Source organism: Lonchura striata, chromosome 5 (genome assembly GCF_050655825.1).
Source record: "Lonchura striata isolate lonStrDom1 chromosome 5, ASM5065582v1, whole genome shotgun sequence".
In the NCBI taxonomy this organism is placed as follows: Eukaryota; Metazoa; Chordata; class Aves; order Passeriformes; family Estrildidae; genus Lonchura; species Lonchura striata.
In genome coordinates this window covers 10220144-10235537 of record NC_140707.1, presented here as the reverse complement: position 1 = coordinate 10235537, position 15394 = coordinate 10220144, and the positions used below count along the sequence as shown (strand labels likewise).

Genomic DNA, 15394 nt, shown 5'->3' with positions numbered 1-15394 from the left:
CCCGCTCCGCCCCGGCCCGGCTTTGGCAGCGCGCCCGGCCCGGCCGCGCCACGTCCGCACGGGCCCGGCGGCGCCGCGGCTGCGGCGGGGCCGCTCCGCTCGGGCAGCGCCCAGCCGATGAACACCGCGGCAGCGAAACTGCGGCGCGGGGCTGTCCCGCCGCTGCTGCTCGTTCATCAGGGCGCCGGGCTGATGGTGGTTGCTGCTGTCATCCCGAATCGCTCGGGAAAGAACACAAACACACCGACCCCTGCACGCTGTCTTGAGCGTTGGTACCCCAAAAGTGTGAAGGGGAAAGGTTGCCAGCACTCTCACGAAGGATATTTATCAAGATGGGGTCACCGTCACTGTCACTTTTAAGGGAACCGAACTTGGGATCCTGAAAATGTGGGACGGGGGGGAAGCCCAAACCATATAGCAAAGAAAAAAGTTCTGGGTTGTTTTTGCCTAAAGTGAAATCGATTTTGTTCACAGTTGTGAAAGTTTCTAGGCAGAGGTAATTGATTCCTTTTCCCAGTATGATTCTTTTTCCTGTGTCACAGGCGTCATTCACAACTCGAAAAACGGAGCGTAGAGAAGATTGTCGTTGTGCGCAGCCATTGCAGGATAACGACCCTGCTGCTAAGGGCTGCTGTGGTGAACCGTCTCCACCACCGAGGCTGGTTTGTCCACTGTTACTTAGGTCCTGAGGGTGTTACTATTCCAAATTGCAGCAACTGGTTTGTCAACCCAGCCCACAGGGCGTATAAACCACGTCTGATGTGGCCTTTGGGTGTACTGCTAATACGGATGTGCAGGATGCTGCCCCAGACCACAGCTTCCCCCTGTGCTGTTGTTACACGGGTAGAACTCCTTTTGACCTAAACCTCACACATAGCTGAGCTGTGCCTGGTTCAGGATTTGGTTGTAATGACCGCAGAAATGTGATGGAGAATTCCACGTGTGCTGTCCTCTGCCTTTTGTGACTCGTGCAAAGAGTGAATGAGAGCCGTGCGGGGCTAGTGCTGGTTTGCCTCAGAGCCATTGGCAACAACAGCACATTTCAAACGTGTAAACAGTCAGCTATGCTGGTTTGTTACTTAATTAGACAGAGAGGAGCACTAATGCGCTCCCTGGAGCTCAGTCACACGAGCTGCCCGGGGGGCCCAGGCAGTCTGTCCTCTGGGGCTGTTTGTGCATCCACAACTGAGCAACTGCTTCAGTGCCGTTTGGTGAGAGCTCTGATGTGCATGTGGCAGCTTGAAAATGGCTCAGCTGATCAGACCAGCTGTGTTTGAGTTTCCAAAGCTAGTGAGATGTAATCCTTCTGCTGTGTTTCGGTTTATTTGTCTGTTATTAAGCATCTGCCTTCAAAACCAAGTTTTTGTTAACGTATTCAGGAATCTCATATTTGTGCAATAATTCAGATATGGCTCTTTTTTCTGAATCCAGCTTCTAATATTCCTGTCTCTGCTTCCTACATCTATAATATTGTTATTAACGTTATTCCAGAGCTGGGTTTGTGCTGAATTTTTAGCTTGCATATCCACAAGTGCCAGAATGTGCTGCTAGTTAAGAGACACGTCATTTGCATGGGTAACAGGTGGGCTTTACTGCCCATTCGCCTCATCAGTGTTGTAATGAAACATCAGCTTGATGCTTGATCTTAGCAGCAGAGGGATATGAAGTTATTTGAGGGATGTGGGAAATGAATTTCTATCTTTTGTTGTCAGAACAATTTGGAAGCATTTCTGTGAGGAGAGCTACAGTAAGAGCAATGCAGAATGGGCTAAGTGCATACATGGTCGTTCACTGGAAAGCCTCCAGACACAGGGAGGCTTTGCCTCAGGGATATGGGTTCTGCCCGTCGGAACATTTTAATTTTGCCCCGTGTTTGGGTTCCAGTGAGAACGAGCCCTGAAATGCAGTGGTCTTATGAAAGATGGGAAAGTGTCCTGATCCCTCCAGACTTGGTTCGGGACCATTGGTAAGAACAATAAAGATTTGATTGATCCAATATGACTTTTTGTGGGAAAGGAATGATATTGCAATTACTTGTCCTTAGAAGGCTGAAGTCTGAGATGGTAATGCTGAGGATAGGCTGCACATTCAATCAGAACAGTTGTTGATCTGGTCAGTCTTAGCATTGCCAGATCTTTGTATCACTCACATGAACATTTACAGATTTTGCTGTTGGGCTGTCGTGACCTTGAAACCTCTGTGATCCGATCCCCTGAATCTCAATCCTCTGTGAAGATATGCCTTCGACTCATGCCATGAAGACATGCCTTTTACTCAATGAAAAAAATGGTAGTTTACTCTTAAGTCCTTTATCCACAATGCCCGTTCCTTAAAATATTTCTATTTTCTGGTTTGGAGATATTACTTTGAACATCTCTGAGAGAAACTCACTGCTTGTGAGTGATTCATTAGTTTTAGATTTTTGGGGGCTATTTTCACCATCCCCACTTCTTTCAATAATGCATCTGAGTTTTATACACATAAGGTTTCTTTGAAATATTGCAAAATACCAGATCTGCAACATCGACAATGTTTTTTTAGCAATACATTTATGCAGGAGCAGGCATGCTGGGTAGTTCATAAGCTTTTAATGAAATGCTGGCAGATATTAGGGTTTTATGGGCTGGAAAACAGTGCAAATCGAAGAGCTTTGCTTACTGTTTATAGCATTTTTCCTCTGAATCTAACAATATTTATCTCACTTTTTCCATTTTTAGTTTCACTCTTCACATATTTACTTTCCCTTTCACTGATATATTTAAAGCCAACAAACTATTTTGTATGAAATATATCTAGAGTTGCAATCCTTGTGTCACCGTGGGCATCCAGTCACCAGGATAAAGCCTGAGATTATTTATTTCACATCTCTCTTTGTCTTCTGTCTGCCTTTATCCTAATGAAGTTACACATATATTGCATCTTTAGCCATTGTTTCTGGATATCATTAATTGTGACTTCCCTGAGGCCATGCAAATGGTTCCTAAGGGCTGCTGTGCTTTCTGAGTGCCTGCTCGCTCATACCTGTTCTTGTCACACTTCTGAGGCTCTTCTCAGAGCATACCTCTATCACTATGTTTTTCTAGTTCTGTCTGCTTAAAGTCAAAATATTTGATGGCATTATAGTATTCAGGTACTACTAGGAGGTAAAAATATATGCCTGAGAGAAGCAGATGATTTCTAAGTAAACAAAAGAACTTGTTTTTAAGAGAAACTACAAATGGAAAATAGGACATTTTTCTCCTCAATTCTACTGTAGTTTGTAAATCTGAAATAATAGCAATATTTCTCTGTACATGGAAAATATGGTTGGTATGAATGGATATGAGACTTGTGTATCCCATCTCAAATTAAATTATAGAAATGTATTTTGTGCTTTTCAGAATTATATTTTACATTCCAGTTAGCCTAATATGGTTTATTCAGGTCACAGTGTCAGCACTATTTTTAAAGCTTTTTCTTTTCCTGAGGATGCAGAACACCTAGTTCAAACTTGTTGGAAAGTTTTAATTGACACCAATAGACTGCAGCTCAAGCTGTTTGTTTACAGTGCAGCTGTATTTTATTTGAAATGTAACAGTATCAGGATGATACTGAGAATGAGCTTTAATGTCTAATTTACTTTGTAGGACATAGCATTATATACTCTGTATTTTTACTCTCATCCAGATTCTGCTGGGTGTTAATTGCTCTCCTCAGCTTGGATGTACAAGTGCAGATGGACTGTAACTTTATTCTCAGCTCCCATGGGAAACCACTCAGAGCAGATCAGATCCCAAACTGCAAAGAGCAGCAGAAACTTTGCAGGAGAAGAAATAGGGGAAATTACAGAGAACCATTTTGATTAGACTTAGTTTTGGCTTGTCCTGACTAGCTGCTTCATCACAACACCCTATCTCTTGTCTTTTTCTTAACACGGGTATAGTCTACATCACTCTCTCTCCTCCTTCTCTTCTGTTCATCTTTTTGTGCCTAGTTGCCAGAAGAAAGTTTCATTACATAATCTACCAAAAATAATCATGGCCTGTGCTATCAACAAAGCTGATAAACTCATTTGCTCTGTCTGCTACACCTCTTCTCCTTCTCTATGCCTTTCTCATCTGCTTATACCTTGAACCCTTTGGCAGGGATTTCTACTATTCCTGTTGATTGGTTTCTGCTTACTACTACTGGTGACATGCTGCTGATTTTCTACTGAGCCTGTGCAGTGTCTTTCTTCACTTGGACATGGTTAGACTCATCCTTAAGGTATCAATAAGCATAGCTAACAGCAATTTTGGAGCACTCCTGAAGTTTTTCTTGTATTAGGAATCTTCATGATCAGTAGTTTTTTTAAAACATGTACATTTTCAAGTGTATAAAAAGATCCTTTGCTTCTGACAGTGTGAATCCGTGTGCTGTATGTTCAATTTGCCCTGGTAATTACTTATGTATGGTGATAACCATAGCAACATCCCAGGTAGATAATGGCATGCAAATTACTGCAGCTCCAGGGATGGGAGATATTAATACAGTAGGTACTTGCACCCCTGGTCTTCAACATTTTGCAGTGACTTTCCCTTTCCCTCCTGCAAAACATGTTGGTTTAAAATTTCCTTTCCTCCCTATGATCAGGAAGCAAAAGAAAACCTCTTGCTATGTTTCTCATTGGTATTCACAGAGGGAGGGAGGAGGATGGTCCTTCAATGCTTCTGTCATGAATAATTTTGTATCACAGTGGAAATTCCACTGTGTATGTAGGGCATAAAAGTCTAGAGACTTGGATACACTGCTGGGGCGTGTTGTGCTTAAACCCAAGTTCCTGCATTTGCAAACACGGAGTGTGAGCACGTGGGGGTGGAATTGCAGCCACAGATGTTTGGGCTGAGTGTAAACGTCCTCAAATCAGGTACTGAAGATATGGGAGAGGAGCTTCGTTGCTCAAAGCAGACACTGCTGTAGCTGAATACTTATCAGGGCCCGTGCATTGTTAGTGAAATAGGGAAATAGCAGAGTAGGAGCTAGTAACATTTATCCATTTGTTGGTCATAAGCAAGAGCAACTAAAAAAAATCTGTAGGAAAGCTGATGTGCATAAACACTAGTCCTTGTGTAACCTTAGAACCCTGGATGTATGAAAGTAAGGTACACCTCTGAACTGTAATTGGAGTCTTTTGTTAAACAATGAGAAAAAACACACAAGGAAATTGGTTAAGTAAAGATTTTGATTTTTTTTAAGTGAAGAATGAAATTGTTGCTGAATTCATTCTTCTTTGGAGCTAAATAGTGAAACTGTGGTTTTAGTGCTGCAATCTATGCTGAAGTTGCTGGTTAATGAAAGCTGCACTGCCTCAGCCTTTAAATGAGGAAATATCCTGATAGAAGAGAGTGGAGATTTGTAGAGATTGACAGAAAGACTGGTACAGGCAACCACAGGGACAGCTAGATCACAGTTTGTAAGGGACATGATCCCAAAGCTCTTCAATAGGCCAGCACTGAATAGTCTTCATCATAAAAACGTGGTCTGTCTCAAACAGAAACATGGGGGAGAGTGCAAACAAAAGTATTGAAGTCACTGAGAAATTTTATTTGTGCTAAAGGTAGTAGACAATAGAGAGTATTAATTAACTGGAGATTAAAATACTGCTAATCTGTATCCCTTGATATCTGTACAGGAGAGTTTGCCACTCTTACAGGTCTGCCTGCAAATCCCAAATGGTAAAGTTTAATCTTTTCCCCTCTAATTTCTCTGTGATTTTGCAGTTCAGTACTGTCCCCAGTGATAGCAGTGACAGCACAGCTCAGCTGTGCCACCCTCCCAGGCACTGCAATTTGAAAGGTGCCCATCTTCTGGTAAGCCAATTTGTCATCAAACTTTGCCACAGGACCTGAAGTTATAGACACCCCTGGTCTACACTGGAGTATTTCTTTCAGAGGAAACCGCCTGTTAGGATGCCTATCTAAGAAAAACAAAATGCACCAGAAAGAAGTATATAAGGTCAGGCTTTCTAATCATCTGACAGAAACTATTGAACCTAATTATCGTGCAGAAGATCTTGCCTGTCTGCCTACTTTGCATTTAATGGATATTTCTTTGTCATTTCTATTTTCAGCATGTGACTGTCTAAGAATGGCATCTCCTTAAAACCCAAATCACATCAAAGAGAACAACAGGTGCCTTGGAATTGCAGGGATACCTGAGGCCGAGGAAAGTTAAATACACACTTCTTCAAAATAGAATTTGTAATACCTGCAGTGCAAGACCTACTGAAACCCTGTTCATAGGCCAGCTTCTGACCAGTACCAGAGTCAGAGAAAACACTAAACTGCAGTTATCCAGTCCTTTGCCTCCCGTGGCTAGAATGTCTTCTTCAGGACTGAACTGACTTCCTCCTAAGTCTAGGGAATAGTGGGGATCAACACCGACATAATTTTTGTTTCCTGGCTTTGTTGTGAAAGTGCATCTCTCTATGGTTTTGATTTATTGCTGTTATTCATAGAGCAAGGTATGATTAACAATGTTTAAGAGCAAAAAGGCTTCAAGCAGCCTAGGAATGTCTGAGCAATGGTGCCAGCTGTTAATGAAACTCATAGCAATTGAAGATCTTAAAAGTTCATCTCAGAATCTGCTGACATTGCAAAGCTTCTGTCAGAGCTGCAATACCATTCCAACACAGAGGGAAAAAGTGTTCATGAGAAAAGATCTGTCTAGGGTAATGCCACATGCAGGGCTAGTGGTGGATTTAGTGACTGGTTCCCTGCTCTGGTGAGGGTGCTGCTTTCCTCCACCACATTTTTTGGTTTCCTTCTAGCTAACCACACGAAGGGAACCTGCCAGCATGTGAAACCCTGCTATATTAGCTAGCTGGGTAGTTTGTATTTAACAGGTGGGCATGTGTTATCAGCATCAAAGGAAATAATAACATCAAAGTTGTATGTCAAAAAGGCGAGTGTTTAACAAGAATTATTTGATGTACATTATTTTATTTACAGTCTTTTCTCCTCACTTTTTCTGCCTCAAGGATACATTGCATTATCACAGACAGCAGTGGAGAGAAATTGGCTTGTCATTAATAAAAACTGTAAAACCAACCCTACAATAAACCCTGCTTTTGGCCATGACCTCTCCCTCCTGGATGCAGCAGTGAAACACAGCCCAGAGCTCTCGCTGAACGTTTTTAACCCAGGGTTAAAATCTCCCCGTGCAGAGGTCAGCTGCAGAAAGGACTCATCACAGGGCTGAGAGATGCATAAGTGCTGCGGCTGCAGAGCAGCCTGGAATGGAGATATCCAAGGGAACAGAGGAACTTGGCTCTTTCACAGGGCAAAGGGGTCTGTTCAAGGTCCACCAAAATCAGCTGAAAGCATCTCTGTAACTTTATTTTGCCAATGATGCAAAGCAAAGCCACGCAGCTTTTAGGGCAGGAAGTGCAGTATGCTGGAAGCAATGCGAATTCCTTTTGCTCCTTTTTGCATCACTAATTTTTATTTATCACACAAAATCATAAACTGCACATAAACTTAAATGCAGAATAATGTACATTACTGTGATAATAGAGAAGCTGTGCTCCTTTAACCAGACAGATGAAATAGAAATAGACATATTGAACAAGTTCTCTTCAGTGGAATGTTCAAATTCCTTATTTTTTCTAAATCTTTAAATTCTAACTTGTCTGTTAAGGATAAAAAAAGTATAATTACACTAAAATGTGCTTTCAAAAGACAACACATCAACTAAATTTCTTCAGACAACAGTATATGAATGTCCAAAGACTTGGTTGAAAGCCTTTCATACAGGGCTCTGCACTCAATATCTTTTCCAAGTTTTGTTGTAGATTGACTGTTTGGAATTTACAAACTGTTCAAGTAGAATACACAAGAACTACAGTTTTGAATGTATATAAATATCACTCCTACAAGTTAGGTTAGTTGCTTAAAAATATTAATTAAGGGAAGTCTACATTTCCAGTTATTGTTTTGTTTTGTACAAGGTCACAGTGTACCTGGGTTTAACCAATGACAAGTATGGCCAAATTCAATAGGCAAAGCCAAAACACCTATAGAAAAACATGTTAACTAGAATTGTGACGTGCAGATTTAAATAAACTGTGTTATGAACTGAAACTGGCTATAGTATAGTTGCAAATGTCAGTGAAGCAAACAAGCTCATTCTTTGCCTGTAAAGTAGCATTGGAACACATCCTATATACAGTCTGTATTTAAATGTAAATATGGGATTGCCTTTTAGGTTGTGAGAAGAATCATACAGGCAACAAACATTACATCTTGTGAGTGAAAACTGTTGTGTCAAATATGGCTAGATTAGTAGGGTTGATGGGCTTTATTCAAGGTTTCTAGAATTTATATGCCAAGCATAAATAATTATTTAACAACTAATAGGGTGAGGCCAGAAATATAATAGCTTTTATGTTGAAATTAACATCAAGTGATCTGTAGACATCTGCTAAGCAGGCCAAATGTGGTCTATGTGCTGTATGTTTTGCCTCACTGCCTCAAAATAACAAGCAGTGCTTATATTTGGAGGGGCAGTTTTCCTTGTTGAAGTGGAAAAAAAAATTCGGCTAGAAAATAATTTGCACTGTTAGGATCAAATGTGTGACAAACATTAAATAGCCCTACAAATTTAAATAATGCTCTATGTTGAGATTTCAGCCTTGCAAATGCTCATTTCCTGATATGTGCTTACTGTTGTTTGGAGAGAAACAAAAGTTATTTCTTGTTAGAAAGAAAACAAACTATCATGCAGTATATTCCTATTCTGGCTCTTAGCTGTTCCAGTTTTCTGGGGCCCAGTAAGTGTGGGAGCCTGAGTTCCAGTGATTTTGTTTTTTTTTTCCATAATGATCACAAGGGTGAGGGAATCCTCTGAAAACCCACAGCATTAAGAAAGCCTGACAAAGTTCCAAGTAGTCAAGACCCTTTCCAAGCAGATGCTGGCTGTTGCCTTGCAGGGCCATGCACTGTGTGTGTAAGTGTTTGGGTGCTGTGGATGCCAGAACAGAAACTGTGCTTCCTTTCCTTGAGAGCACCACTGTTGGCATGGCCTCTTTGCTTTGCTGCCTGCTGCAGTTTGTCTGCTTTCAGGGCCAACCATTCAATCTTTGGCATCTTCTCTAGAAGTCTTGGCCTTTCCTCTGTTTTAAAAGTATTAGAAGGAGGTTGAATTGCTGAGCGGGGAGTGTAATCTTTGTGAGGCCAAGTCTAAAGATGTTAGCTCAAAGGGCTGCACTGGCAATTTACTGTGTACTATGCAGGAATGAATGAGAGACTCATATTCATTGTGCTTATGTATGCTCAAGTTCTTTATGCCCATATTTAGATCTATTAACACGATAAGATTAAGCCAACTTGGATTTCTTGACTGAACAAAGCACTAAATGGCAGAGGCTCATCAACAGACCCCATAAATGTGTACTGCCACCAGCAGCACGACTAGCACTGGACCCGAGATGCTGTGGGGCTTGGCAGTGACACAGAAGATGCTGTTTTGAGCAAGCTGGATTCCCTGTCCTACAGGAGCCTTGGCACCAACCTCCCTGTAAGCTGGCTCAGGCTGCTATGGGAGCACTGGGCTCTGTGTCTCTGCCCCAGGCTTCCCTGAATATCATCATGCAGCCTCAGGCTGCTCTGGTTCACCCTGCCAGGAGTCCCTGGGAATTTGTCTGCCAGCTGGGCTAGCCAGAACACACAGTGCTGCAGCCAAAGTCAACTTCCCCCTGGGAGGGTGACCTCAGGGAGGAAATGTCAGATGCTGCCTGGGCCACTTCTCAAACCACACCTGACCCTTTCTGTTGGCACACAGTGTGTGGTGATGGGGAGTGGGGCTGGGGCTGATCCTCATCCCCAGTGGGTGCAGCTGTGCAGGACAGGTGAATAAAATTGCAGGTAAGGAGCCAGGGAGGGCCCAGGTGTGCTGGGCAAGCACACAGGGCCCAGAGGCACACAGGGGCAGTGCATCAACAGGAGGGGATGAAAGGTTGAAAGGTTGGGATGAAGGACAAGGGGAGCAGAGCCTGCAGCCTCCTCAAGTGCCATGGTGTGACTCTGTGTGGGCTGAAGCTTTCTGAAACTGTATGGTGACCCTCTGTGTATTGTGGCTGACTCAAATGTGACCTATGCTGCAACCCTTCCCAGCAGGAATTTCCCCAGAAGTGGCAGAAATGTCTGTCCTGTGCTGGCAGCTCCAGAGGACAGTTAGAGAAATAAGACAAAACACCTGGAGGAAGAGAGCTGTTGTGTTGGCAGATCATGAAGCAATAGAAGCACAGGAAGGTTTGAGTTGAAAGGGACCTCTAGGACATCATGTAGCTCCAAACCCCTGCCATGGGCAGAGGCACCTTCAGAAGCCAGGTTTAGACTATGCCATTCTTCTTTACTGCTTCAAAGCACAAATGACAAGAAAGAAGAAATTCTGTTTGCAAAGGCATCATCTTAGATTTCTGTATTGAAGTGCACAAAAAAGTTTGGAGTGTCCTGAGGAGGGAATGCTTCAGGAATTTTTTTCACAGATGAGGCTCTTTGTCCAGCACAGGTAGGGCAGGCAATATCCAGGCTGGATAGAGAGTGGACAGACAGGTCTGTGGTTTGAATATGGTGGCTCTGACTGCTGCAGGCACTAAGCATGGACTTCATTCTAGGTGGTGTAGTTGGGCTTCATTGCAGGCATTCATCTGATGTGAGTGAGGAAGCTTCTCTGTGCTCTTTGGTCTTGGTTTTCTGAGGGAAATGTAAATAGCTGATTCCAAATAAGAACATGTAAGAGCTCCTGTGATGAGGGTGTAAAACAGCCCATTCAGCTTTACTTTGATGATTAAGCCACTGCTTTTAGTGCAAAATACATAGCAATGCAGTCATTTCTATGCATGTTCTAGGGTGGTTTATTATTGCATTTTAACACTTGACATAAGAACAACTTACACACAGTCACTGCTTTGTCTCCCATGAAAAACAAACCCTCTACTAGTAGATGCAGGAAATCTATGAAAGATTTCCTGTTATTAATGTTTTCAGCACTTGTTGTAGTGGTGCCTGTTAATTACCACATTTAAGAGCGTGCCCTTCTGCTGTGAGGGGTAGGCATCTATTTGGAATGATGCTTCTGGAAAGAATGTGACACTAATTCAGCATTGCTGCATCTGGAAAGATGCTGGTCTCAAGCAAAGTGCAAACTGGCACTAAGCCTGCTGTGAAAAGTGACACTGTCTTGGTGTAAAAATGGCTATGGGGAGAAGCAGACCCCCTGGCTTCAGAGGCTTCTTGCAGTCCCAGTACAACACAAGTCAGTGAGAAAATAGGCCATGTGTTGGAGGGAGAACATTTGCTGAGGTCAAAGGAGGGTGTGGGCAAATCTGAAAGTGTCTCTAGCCCTTACCATCCTCCAGACAGCACCTTCCTCCTCCTCCTCTTCCTGTCCCAGAGGCGTGCCTCTGCTGTAGCCAAGCATCTTACTCGGAGTGCAAAGTTTGCTGGGCAAAGAGCAGTGCTTTCTTCTGTTTTCTTTCTGAAAGTGACTCTAACCATTCATTTTTTTCTTTTGGCTCTCCTTCATGCTTCTGTCTGACCATTTCTTCCTGTGTGAGTGGAAAACCCTGCTGTGTCTCCAAGTTCAGACACTGCGGGCATCAGGGAGTTGTGCCTGGCCCTGCAAAGGGGCATTGCACAAGTGGTGGAAAAGTGGCATCATGCAGTGAAAAGAAGAAAAGTCAAGGAGTCCCCAACTTAGCATCATGCCCTTTTACTGCTCTTGTTCCCTGCATCCCCTTGCTGTCCTGTGGCTGGCAGGCAGGGACCCTGGGCCTGTTCAGGTGCTGTGCACTTGTTAAGAAGCAGCTGTAACCACCTCAGGGGTGGCTGAGATGTGGCCAGTCCCACTCTTGTATATTTTGATCCTGTATGCTGCTCTTCAAGGAGTGGAATTATTAGGTTCTCTGGAAAAAATTCAGTTTGGCCTGTCTTTATGTATTTGTCTCTTGCTGTGATCAGACTCTTTTTTTGGTTTGGATCTGTCTTTATCACCATAGGCCTACCTGACAGAATAGAAGTGTGATTGTAGCATGTTGGTCTGTCTTAATTTAACCATCAGAGGTAGAGGCAGCAGTACTGGCCAGCAACCCATTTATAAAGTCCCCTGAGACCTCATGTGTGTATCTCAAGATATGTTGACACTGCAGCAACTGCTGCTTGCAGAGATACCTTGAGATAGCTGTTAATAATTTCACGGTGACTGAATGGTTACTTAGCAATGACTGAGTTCAAGAATTGTCACAGGGTTTATTCTGTGCCTTGGGTGAGTTTTGCAGCTTGTCCCGAGTACCATGCTGCTGTGGATGGGGTGCCCTCATTTAGTTTAGGAAACAGGGATAGTGTTTTACATGGGTAATATGAATATCCATCCAGTCACATCCTCAGCACACATAGAACCAATGCTAAGAGTCTAAAGATGGAAAATGAGGCACACATAGAGAAAAGCAGCTTTATCTAGAGCAACTTTGCTGTCAGGGGAGGGATGGGGACAAAGTAGTGTTTCCATTGCAGTGCTGGAAGTATGAGTCCATGCCAGAAAAATGATGACCAGAACTGTTTAAACCTGTAGGTACACAGTTTGTACCCCATCCCCAGTGGCTACAGCTGTGCAGGACAGGTGAATAAAATTGCAGGTAAGGAGCCAGGGAGTGCCCAGGTGTGCTGGGCAACCACACAGGGCCCAGAGGCACACAGGGGCAGTGCATCAACAGGAGGGGATGAAAGGCTGGGCTGAAGGACAAGGGAGCAGAGCCTGCAGCCTCCTCAAGTGCTGTGGGGTTAATCTGTGTGGGCAGATGCCTGAAGCCTTCTGCTGAGGTAAGGTGTTACTGTGTCTGGGGAGTGCTTAAAGCTTTCTGAAATGTGTGCTGACACTCTGTGTGCGGAGGCCATCTCAACTGCAACCTATGCTGCGACAGAAGCCCTCCCATGGTGCCTGATTCTGGAAGATACAAAGTGCTGGCAGAGCCTGTGTCATGCTGCAGAACATCCTGCCAATGCCTCAAAAGTGGTAGAAGTAGAGCATGAAAAGTAGGCCTCCAAGCCCACCTGATGCTGTGTGGCTGTTACCTGGCATGGAGTGATCCTGGGCTCTCCTGGTGTTCCCTGAGCCATGGCTCATGTAACCTGCCAGGGTAATGAGAGCTGAGCACAGTGCCTGGGCTCTCCTCTGCCAGCCAGTGCTTCTCACTGAGCTCTGCCTGCCTGCCGAAGCCCAGAGCTTGCTTCCCTCGTCTCTGCAGTGGGTTTGGGATGCTAAACCAGGCACCAACTTTCTATCCCCATTCTCTTTCCTGAAAAAAGTGTCAGCTTCCTGTTCAGTCCAGCATAACTGGACCTTTGAACTCGAAAATAATATCAGACTTTCAGTTAACAAGATTTGTCTTCAGGACTTTTCCGTGCATTCTACTTTGAGCATCGTTTTTACATGATCCTAAATTTGATAGGGCAGTGGGAATGACCTGCACATGGAGATGGCCCTTGTATTAAAAACATCTGGCTTTGGTCTACCATGTTCTCTAAATGAGATGCAGTGCAGTTTTTCAGGAGTCATTCAAATGTGGGTCTCAGATTCAGTCAAAGAGAGAAATGGAGAGTTTCTAGCCAGGCAGAAGCCTGGGAAAGAGTTGAAGAATGTAAATAATTCTTTATCTCTTGTTGTTCACATTGTTTATAGTTAAGTTCCATCACTGTTTGTCAAGCACTGTGCACCAATAGTATGGGTTGTTTTCACTTCAGGACCAAAGGAATTGGTCCTCACAAAGCTCTGTATAAAAGAGAGGTGTATTTTGAATAAACCAGAGTTTTACTCTCAGCAGCTTCTGAGTCAGTCTTCTCATTCCTGTCCTGCCCCAACAGCGACATTCAAGTGTGCTCCCCATAGGCGTAGGCTGGCTGTGTGTCACTAGCTCTCCACAGAAGATGTGATCCAGATTGGGGGAAACTGTCTGGCCTGGATCTTTCTGAATCAGTATTTTAGTCACACACATAAAAACACTCGGGACTTTGGCTAAGACTTGCCGAGGCCAAGAGGAGCTGTGAGAAAACCAGGCTGGTTCTGAGCTGGAGACGTCAGTTCCCTGGAGGTTGGGAGCTCCAGAGCCCCCAGCCTCTTTCCATCCCCCTCTCTCCATCCCCCTCTCTCCATCCCCCTCTCTCCATCCTCCTCTCTCCATCCTCCTCTCTCCATCCCCCTCTCTCCATCCTCCTCTCTCCATCCCCCTCTCTCCATCCCCCTCTCTCCATCCTCCTCTCTCCATCCCCCTCTCTCCATCCCCCTCTCTCCATCCCCCTCTCTCCATCCTCCTCTCTCCATCCTCCTCTCTCCATCCTCCTCTCTCCATCCCCCTCTCTCCATCCTCCTCTCTCCGTCCTCCTCTCTCCGTCCCCCTCTCTCCGTCCCCCTCTCTCCGTCCCCCTCTCTCCGTCCCCCTCTCTCCGTCCCCCTCTCTCCGTCCCCCTCTCTCCGTCCCCCTCTCTCCGTCCCCCTCTCTCCGTCCTCCTCTCTCCATCCCCCTCTTTCCATCCTCCTCTTTCCATCCTCCTCTTTCCATCCTCCTCTCTCCGCCCCTCTCTCCATCCCTCTCTCCATCCCTCTCTCCATCCCTCTCTCCATCCCTCTCTCCGTCCCCCTCTCTCCATCCCTCTCTCCATCCCTCTCTCCATGCCCCTCTCTCCATCCCCCTCTCTCCATGCCCCTCTCTCCATCCCTCTCTCCATCCCTCTCTCCATGCCCCTCTCTCCATCCCCCTCTCTCCATGCCCCTCTCTCCATCCCTCTCTCCATCCCTCTCTCCATCCCTCTCTCCATGCCCCTCTCTCCATCCTCTCCCCGGAGCCGGCAGCCGCACTGCAGCAGCCCCACCTGCTGTCGGACGGGCAGGACGCGCTCCCTCCCTCCCTGCCGCCTGTCTCCGCCGTGGCACCGCCTCGCTGCGCGTCTCTTGCCGCCCTCTGCCACCCTCCCTGCCGCCCTCTGCCACCCTCCCTGCCGCCCTCGTGTTTGTCATCGCTTGTGTTGACTCTAAGGATATCTTATCTCCGCTTGTAAAGCGCTAAGTAAATTTGCACACGCCCCGAGTGCTCGATAGTGATAACAACGCTAATCTTGTGTTTTACTAGCATTTGATTTCAAGAGCTCTCCGTGAAGAAAAAGTTACGAAGGCAAAGATATAGCTAAGGCTCCTGAGATGGTTTTATTCTAAACTGGGGAGGGTGACTTCATGTGTTTTGAAGTTTTTTCCTCTTTGGGAATGAGAACACTGCACTACTTAACTAAAAACTCTATTGTCTTTCTTAACCTGGACAGATTGACAGTGCTTGTAAAAAGTATAGGGTGATAAACGATGCATTAAGGTACTTTTTCCTAAATTGTAC

The 15394-nt window shown here is 44.9% G+C and overlaps 1 long non-coding RNA gene across 1 annotated transcript; it reads left to right on the top strand.

The window, feature by feature from the left end:
* The first annotated feature begins 95 nt into the window (after positions 1-95).
* Positions 96-14441, top strand: LOC146767231 (uncharacterized). The gene is made up of 3 exons (XR_014955281.1): positions 96-5828; positions 5910-5973; positions 6089-14441. It is a non-coding gene; the product is annotated as an uncharacterized LOC146767231 (long non-coding RNA).
* Positions 14442-15394: the final 953 nt, after the last annotated feature.